The sequence below is a fragment of the Nannobrachium achirus genome, assembly GCF_963921795.1.
Source record: "Nannobrachium achirus genome assembly, chromosome: 8".
In the NCBI taxonomy this organism is placed as follows: Eukaryota; Metazoa; Chordata; class Actinopteri; order Myctophiformes; family Myctophidae; genus Nannobrachium; species Nannobrachium achirus.
Genome location: NC_137817.1, coordinates 2,609,134 through 2,616,519, shown reverse-complemented (window position 1 = coordinate 2,616,519; position 7,386 = coordinate 2,609,134). Strand labels below are relative to the sequence as shown.

The following is a 7,386-nucleotide window of genomic DNA, read 5'->3' as shown; positions in this document are numbered from 1 at the left end:
TGCAGTCTAGTCTAGCGCGCACACACACACACACACACACACACACACACACACACACACACACAGAAGTGTACATACAGTGCCACTCGAGCCCTTCACACGTGTGAACACTTGACAGTGAGAAAGCAGGGCATTCTCCAAGGTGTTGTGATGTAAATGCTGTTCTCATTCTTATTTCCAATGAAAAGAAGTGTTGAAAAGTACCTTTTTAATAACTAAAGAGAACAATGATCAATTAAGGCTAAAGGGTTAGAGTTAGGGAAAAGAACCTTGGAAAACAGCTATTTCCAGAAACAAATGCAGGAAAAGTACAGGAAATGCTGAGGTTTTGAAATGCCACATCTGTACAGTTTACAGTTTACAGTTTAGGCATTTAGCAGACACTTTTAATCCAAAGCGACTTACAATAAGCAGATAAAACATCACTATAATAAACAAGATAATACGTCAGTACATCAACAACAATACAACAAATGCATAGGAATATCAATCTAGAAAAAAAACAATAACCTAGGTAGATCACGCACCTAATCAGTAAAAATACTTTTCTAAAAACCTAAAGATTTTATCTAGCTTCATGTATGGTCATTGAGGGAAGGGGAGTGTTACACACACACACACACTGAGCTACCGTTCAATTTAACGTAAAAACTCAAGAAAAAACTGAGTTCAGCGGTTTTGTCTGCCGCGGTTTTCTTAAAGAATAGTAAATATTGTTGTGGGGGCGGCTTCGGCGTCTGACTGCGACTCAAAGGGACTGCAAGGCTTTCAGCCAATCAAAAGCAGGCAGGGTGGCTTGGGAGAATCTAGTTGGATAAAAAAATCATGCCATCTTAATCAAAGCTAGCATTGCTGGGTTAGTGTAGGAGCTGTGATGTTTTCACATTACTGGGTTAGTGTTGTAGGAGCTGTGATGTTTTCACATTACTGGGTTAGTGTAGGAGCTGTGATGTTTTCACATTGCTGGGTTAGTGTAGGAGCTGTGATGTTTTCACATTGCTGGGTTAGTGTAGGAGCTGTGATGTTTTCACATTGCTGGGTTAGTGTAGGAGCTGTGATGTTTTCACATTGCTGGGTTAGTGTAGGAGCTGTGATGTTTTCACATTGCTGGGTTAGTGTAGGAGCTGTGATGTTTTCACATTGCTGGGTTAGTGTAGGAGCTGTGATGTTTTCACATTACTGGGTTAGTGTAGGAGCTGTGATGTTTTCACATTGCTGGGTTAGTGTAGGAGCTGTGATGTTTTCACATTACTGGGTTAGTGTAGGAGCTGTGATGTTTTCACATTGCTGGGTTAGTGTAGGAGCTGTGATGTTTTCACATTGCTGGGTTAGTGTAGGAGCTGTGATGTTTTCACATTGCTGGGTTAGTGTAGGAGCTGTGATGTTTTCACATTGCTGGGTTAGTGTAGGAGCTGTGATGTTTTCACATTACTGGGTTAGTGTAGGAGCTGTGATGTTTTCACATTGCTGGGTTAGTGTAGGAGCTGTGATGTTTTCACATTGCTGGGTTAGTGTAGGAGCTGTGATGTTTTCACATTACTGGGTTAGTGTAGGAGCTGTGATGTTTTCACATTGCTGGGTTAGTGTAGGAGCTGTGATGTTTTCACATTACTGGGTTAGTGTAGGAGCTGTGATGTTTTCACATTGCTGGGTTAGTGTAGGAGCTGTGATGTTTTCACATTACTGGGTTAGTGTAGGAGCTGTGATGTTTTCACATTGCTGGGTTAGTGTAGGAGCTGTGATGTTTTCACATTGCTGGGTTAGTGTAGGAGCTGTGATGTTTTCACATTGCTGGGTTAGTGTAGGAGCTGTGATGTTTTCACATTGCTGGGTTAGTGTAGGAGCTGTGATGTTTTCACATTGCTGGGTTAGTGTAGGAGCTGTGATGTTTTCACATTGCTGGGTTAGTGTAGGAGCTGTGATGTTTTCACATTGCTGGGTTAGTGTTGGAGCTGTGATGTTTTCACATTACTGGGTTAGTGTAGGAGCTGTGATGTTTTCACATTGCTGGGTTAGTGTAGGAGCTGTGATGTTTTCACATTGCTGGGTTAGTGTAGGAGCTGTGATGTTTTCACATTGCTGGGTTAGTGTAGGAGCTGTGATGTTTTCACATTGCTGGGTTAGTGTAGGAGCTGTGATGTTTTCACATTGCTGGGTTAGTGTAGGAGCTGTGATGTTTTCACATTGCTGGGTTAGTGTAGGAGCTGTGATGTTTTCACATTGCTGGGTTAGTGTAGGAGCTGTGATGTTTTCACATTGCTGGGTTAGTGTAGGAGCTGTGATGTTTTCACATTGCTGGGTTAGTGTAGGAGCTGTGATGTTTTCACATTGCTGGGTTAGTGTAGGAGCTGTGATGTTTTCACATTGCTGGGTTAGTGTAGGAGCTGTGATGTTTTCACATTGCTGGGTTAGTGTAGGAGCTGTGATGTTTTCACATTGCTGGGTTAGTGTAGGAGCTGTGATGTTTTCACATTGCTGGGTTAGTGTAGGAGCTGTGATGTTTTCACATTGCTGGGTTAGTGTAGGAGCTGTGATGTTTTCACATTGCTGGGTTAGTGTTGGAGCTGTGATGTTTTCACATTACTGGGTTAGTGTAGGAGCTGTGATGTTTTCACATTGCTGGGTTAGTGTAGGAGCTGTGATGTTTTCACATTGCTGGGTTAGTGTAGGAGCTGTGATGTTTTCACATTGCTGGGTTAGTGTAGGAGCTGTGATGTTTTCACATTGCTGGGTTAGTGTAGGAGCTGTGATGTTTTCACATTGCTGGGTTAGTGTAGGAGCTGTGATGTTTTCACATTGCTGGGTTAGTGTAGGAGCTGTGATGTTTTCACATTGCTGGGTTAGTGTAGGAGCTGTGATGTTTTCACATTGCTGGGTTAGTGTAGGAGCTGTGATGTTTTCACATTGCTGGGTTAGTGTAGGAGCTGTGATGTTTTCACATTGCTGGGTTAGTGTAGGAGCTGTGATGTTTTCACATTGCTGGGTTAGTGTAGGAGCTGTGATGTTTTCACATTGCTGGGTTAGTGTAGGAGCTGTGATGTTTTCACATTGCTGGGTTAGTGTAGGAGCTGTGATGTTTTCACATTGCTGGGTTAGTGTTGGAGCTGTGATGTTTTCACATTACTGGGTTAGTGTAGGAGCTGTGATGTTTTCACATTGCTGGGTTAGTGTAGGAGCTGTGATGTTTTCACATTGCTGGGTTAGTGTAGGAGCTGTGATGTTTTCACATTGCTGGGTTAGTGTAGGAGCTGTGATGTTTTCACATTGCTGGGTTAGTGTAGGAGCTGTGATGTTTTCACATTGCTGGGTTAGTGTAGGAGCTGTGATGTTTTCACATTGCTGGGTTAGTGTAGGAGCTGTGATGTTTTCACATTGCTGGGTTAGTGTAGGAGCTGTGATGTTTTCACATTGCTGGGTTAGTGTAGGAGCTGTGATGTTTTCACATTGCTGGGTTAGTGTAGGAGCTGTGATGTTTTCACATTGCTGGGTTAGTGTAGGAGCTGTGATGTTTTCACATTGCTGGGTTAGTGTAGGAGCTGTGATGTTTTCACATTGCTGGGTTAGTGTTGGAGCTGTGATGTTTTCACATTACTGGGTTAGTGTAGGAGCTGTGATGTTTTCACATTGCTGGGTTAGTGTAGGAGCTGTGATGTTTTCACATTGCTGGGTTAGTGTAGGAGCTGTGATGTTTTCACATTGCTGGGTTAGTGTAGGAGCTGTGATGTTTTCACATTGCTGGGTTAGTGTAGGAGCTGTGATGTTTTCACATTGCTGGGTTAGTGTAGGAGCTGTGATGTTTTCACATTGCTGGGTTAGTGTAGGAGCTGTGATGTTTTCACATTGCTGGGTTAGTGTAGGAGCTGTGATGTTTTCACATTGCTGGGTTAGTGTAGGAGCTGTGATGTTTTCACATTGCTGGGTTAGTGTAGGAGCTGTGATGTTTTCACATTGCTGGGTTAGTGTAGGAGCTGTGATGTTTTCACATTGCTGGGTTAGTGTAGGAGCTGTGATGTTTTCACATTGCTGGGTTAGTGTAGGAGCTGTGATGTTTTCACATTGCTGGGTTAGTGTAGGAGCTGTGATGTTTTCACATTGCTGGGTTAGTGTAGGAGCTGTGATGTTTTCACATTGCTGGGTTAGTGTAGGAGCTGTGATGTTTTCACATTGCTGGGTTAGTGTAGGAGCTGTGATGTTTTCACATTGCTGGGTTAGTGTAGGAGCTGTGATGTTTTCACATTGCTGGGTTAGTGTAGGAGCTGTGATGTTTTCACATTGCTGGGTTAGTGTAGGAGCTGTGATGTTTTCACATTGCTGGGTTAGTGTAGGAGCTGTGATGTTTTCACATTGCTGGGTTAGTGTAGGAGCTGTGATGTTTTCACATTGCTGGGTTAGTGTAGGAGCTGTGATGTTTTCACAGGAAGTAAGCAGAGCAGGAAGATCCGGTTCCGGTTATCTCTAGGGTACTTTGGAGCCGCGGAGCCCCCATCCCATTTTGGATTGTTTTTATAAATTAAATCAAATTAAATGATCTAGATTCTCGGGCCGGGGCAGTAAATGAGTTGAATTATTGGCAGAGGAATTTGACAAAAATCACAATAATTGTTTCTGGGTGATGTAATAATAATAATAATAGATCAGATTTATATAGCTCTTCTCAAGGTATCTAAAAGTCGCTTAACAAAACAGGAATACAAAATAACACTTGGGGAGCCAAACTCGTTCAGGGACGAGTTAAGGCCACTAGGTGTCACCCTGCCAAAAGGAGTTATCTCGTTGAGAGACGAGGCAACATAGGGTTAACTGTACACGCTGCAGCCTGCCCTCTGAATGACCCGAGTCCATTACGTCACCCCGCAGCAGGCAGGGAGACAGAGGGAGAGAAAATGGCGGAGGCAGCTTACATTGCTTTACATTATCCTCTGAAACATAAGAAGGGATTTATCTCTGAATGAGATGAAAAGGACGCCAGGGAAGCAGAGATCTGATTGTTTTCACGGCGACACTTTACCGCGATGGTCGGCTCCCGTTTGGATTTTAGTTTCGCGAGCTTTTGTAAACAAAGGGATTATCTTCCTCAATCGTCAGCGGACACCCACGTGCACACGCACAAAGCTTCCGAGGCACTTTAAAATAAAGCGTGAGTGAACGGTGGCAGCAACAACAGCTAGAAATGTTATAAACCTGAGCAGCCCATGTGTTAAGAGAAGAATATGAAAGGCTAAAAGCTAAGAATGTGTTCCTGTGTTTTGAATGACCCGTGTTAACCTTTCCTAAAACCATGTATTTTCTCCTGGCTCCTCCTCCTCCAGGGGGCGGGGCTTGTTGCCATGGTGACCAGAGATGCTGACTTGGTGTTGACTTGAAGTTTGAGCTGCAGCATCAACGCCAAACCACCAGGGGGCGCTCTCTCTGCATCATCGTCTATCTGTCTGCTGGGGGGGGGGGGGAGGTGTACAAATTTCAAAGTGCCAGCGTTTATTTCTCTCCGCACATGGGGTTTTATCTCGGTTAGAATCCTTGTTTTTTTTTGTTTTTTTTTCGCTCTTCCTCCCTTGGCCCCTGATTGGTTAGATCAGGGTTCCCCCCCGGTAACCGCACCCCCCCCCCCCCTCTCCCCCCCCTCCAACTGACCCCTCCCCTGTGTCATGTGACCTCAGCGTCAGAGCCAAGCCTCTTCTTCTTCTTGCACAATCTAAAGTCGGCTAACGCGCACGCACACACACACACGCACACACACACACACACACACACACACACACACACACACACACACACACACACCCACCTTAAACGACACATTTCTTGCCACAAACCCAAAGTATTGAGGTGTCACATGGGTGCGGGGGGGGGGGGGGGGATGGGGGCGTGGAAGGGGGCGTGGAAGGGTCGGTCGGTCGGTTGGACGTGATGCGATCTTCTCCCCCGTCCTGTCCCGTAGTGGTCCATTCCAGAGCGTTCCACTCGGGCCGAGGAGGGGTGTTATGGGCCAGACTTGGGGGCAGGGTTTATTGGGGGGGGGGTCGTGGCCATGATAAGCACCTCCTCCTAAACGTCGCACAGGACAAAAGCAGCTCGACGTCATTTCCTTCTAGTGTCATTTTATTATTATTATTATTGTTATTGTTATTTTTCCTGCTCTCGCATTCATTTCTCTTGAATTTTGGTTTTATTTTATTTTTTTCTTTATTTTTTTACAGCTTAAATGTCCAGTTGTAAAAAAAAAAAAACGGTCATTGTTGTTAACAACAATTTTTTTTGTTCTTTTTTGTTCCTGTAAAAGTTTTATTGTTTTAATGGTTATGATAATAATTATTATTATTATTGTTATTCAAGGAAAAAAGTAACGGCTCTGTGTTTTGCAAAGGAAGACAGCATTCATTGGTTTTTTAATGATTACTTAAGTAATTCTGCACTTTCAGTTCAAGCCCTCTATCTCTCTCTCTCTCTCTCTCTCTCTCTCTCTCTCTCTCTCTCTCTCTCTCTCTCTGTCTCTCTCTCTATCTCTATCTTTATCTCTCTATCTATCTCTCTCTCTGTCTCTCTCTCTCTCTCTCTCTCTCTCTCTCTCTGTCTCTCTCTCTATCTCTATCTTTATCTCTCTATCTATCTCTCTCTCTGTCTGTCTCTCTCTCTCTCTCTCTCTCTCTCTCTCTCTCTCTCTCTCCATCAACTATACCTCTTCTCATCGCTAGGGGTGGGATGATATGAAAATGTCATAATCGCGATTATTGTGACAAAATAAATCGCGATTTACGATATTATCGCGATAATTAAAATCCATTATCCCGGGGCGGAACATTTGCCAAAAAAAAAGTACCTTTTACCAATTCTAGAGGGTTTAAATGGTACCCGATATGCAGCTCTGCAAATAAAAGGTGAATTGATCCCAGTGCATGACGGAGGACGATATCACCATAAATTTAAATCTCCACAATACGATTATCTAGAGTGTTTTTTTTTTATCACGATAAACGATAATATCGTGTATCGACCCATCCTTACTTCTCGCATACCTTCCTTTTCTTCTCCTTTACCTCCTCCCTCTCTCATTTCATCACCGTTTTTCCATTCCATCTCTCGCTCTCTCTCTCTCTCTCTCTCTCTCTCTCTCTCTCTCTCTCCATGTCAGTGAGGTTGTATTGCAGTTATCGATCGCTGCCTAGTTTAAGCTGACGTTAATTCTTTTTGGCCTGACTTTTTATACTTTGGTCGTATGACGGTGTTTTTCCCGGGCCTTGAAGGTAGACAGACCATCGATCTACAAGCCCACAGCGCGGCGGCGCCCGTGGCGGCGCCGTGCTGTGGGCTTGTAGATCGGGCTGTGTATTTTTTGGGCCAGCGCGGTCCTGTGACGGGGCATACGAGGCCAGGCTTTATCCTTGTACA

General features: G+C 44.1%; 1 protein-coding gene across 1 annotated transcript in view; it reads left to right on the top strand.

The window, feature by feature from the left end:
* The window catches only part of sik3 (SIK family kinase 3), a 144,694-nt gene extending 138,933 nt beyond the window's left edge, over window positions 1-5,761 (top strand). Inside the window, exon 28 of the mRNA XM_080732189.1 lies at window positions 5,310-5,761. The gene's annotated coding sequence lies outside the window, so the exon portion shown is untranslated. The remainder of the gene's footprint in view (window positions 1-5,309) is intronic.
* Window positions 5,762-7,386: the final 1,625 nt, after the last annotated feature.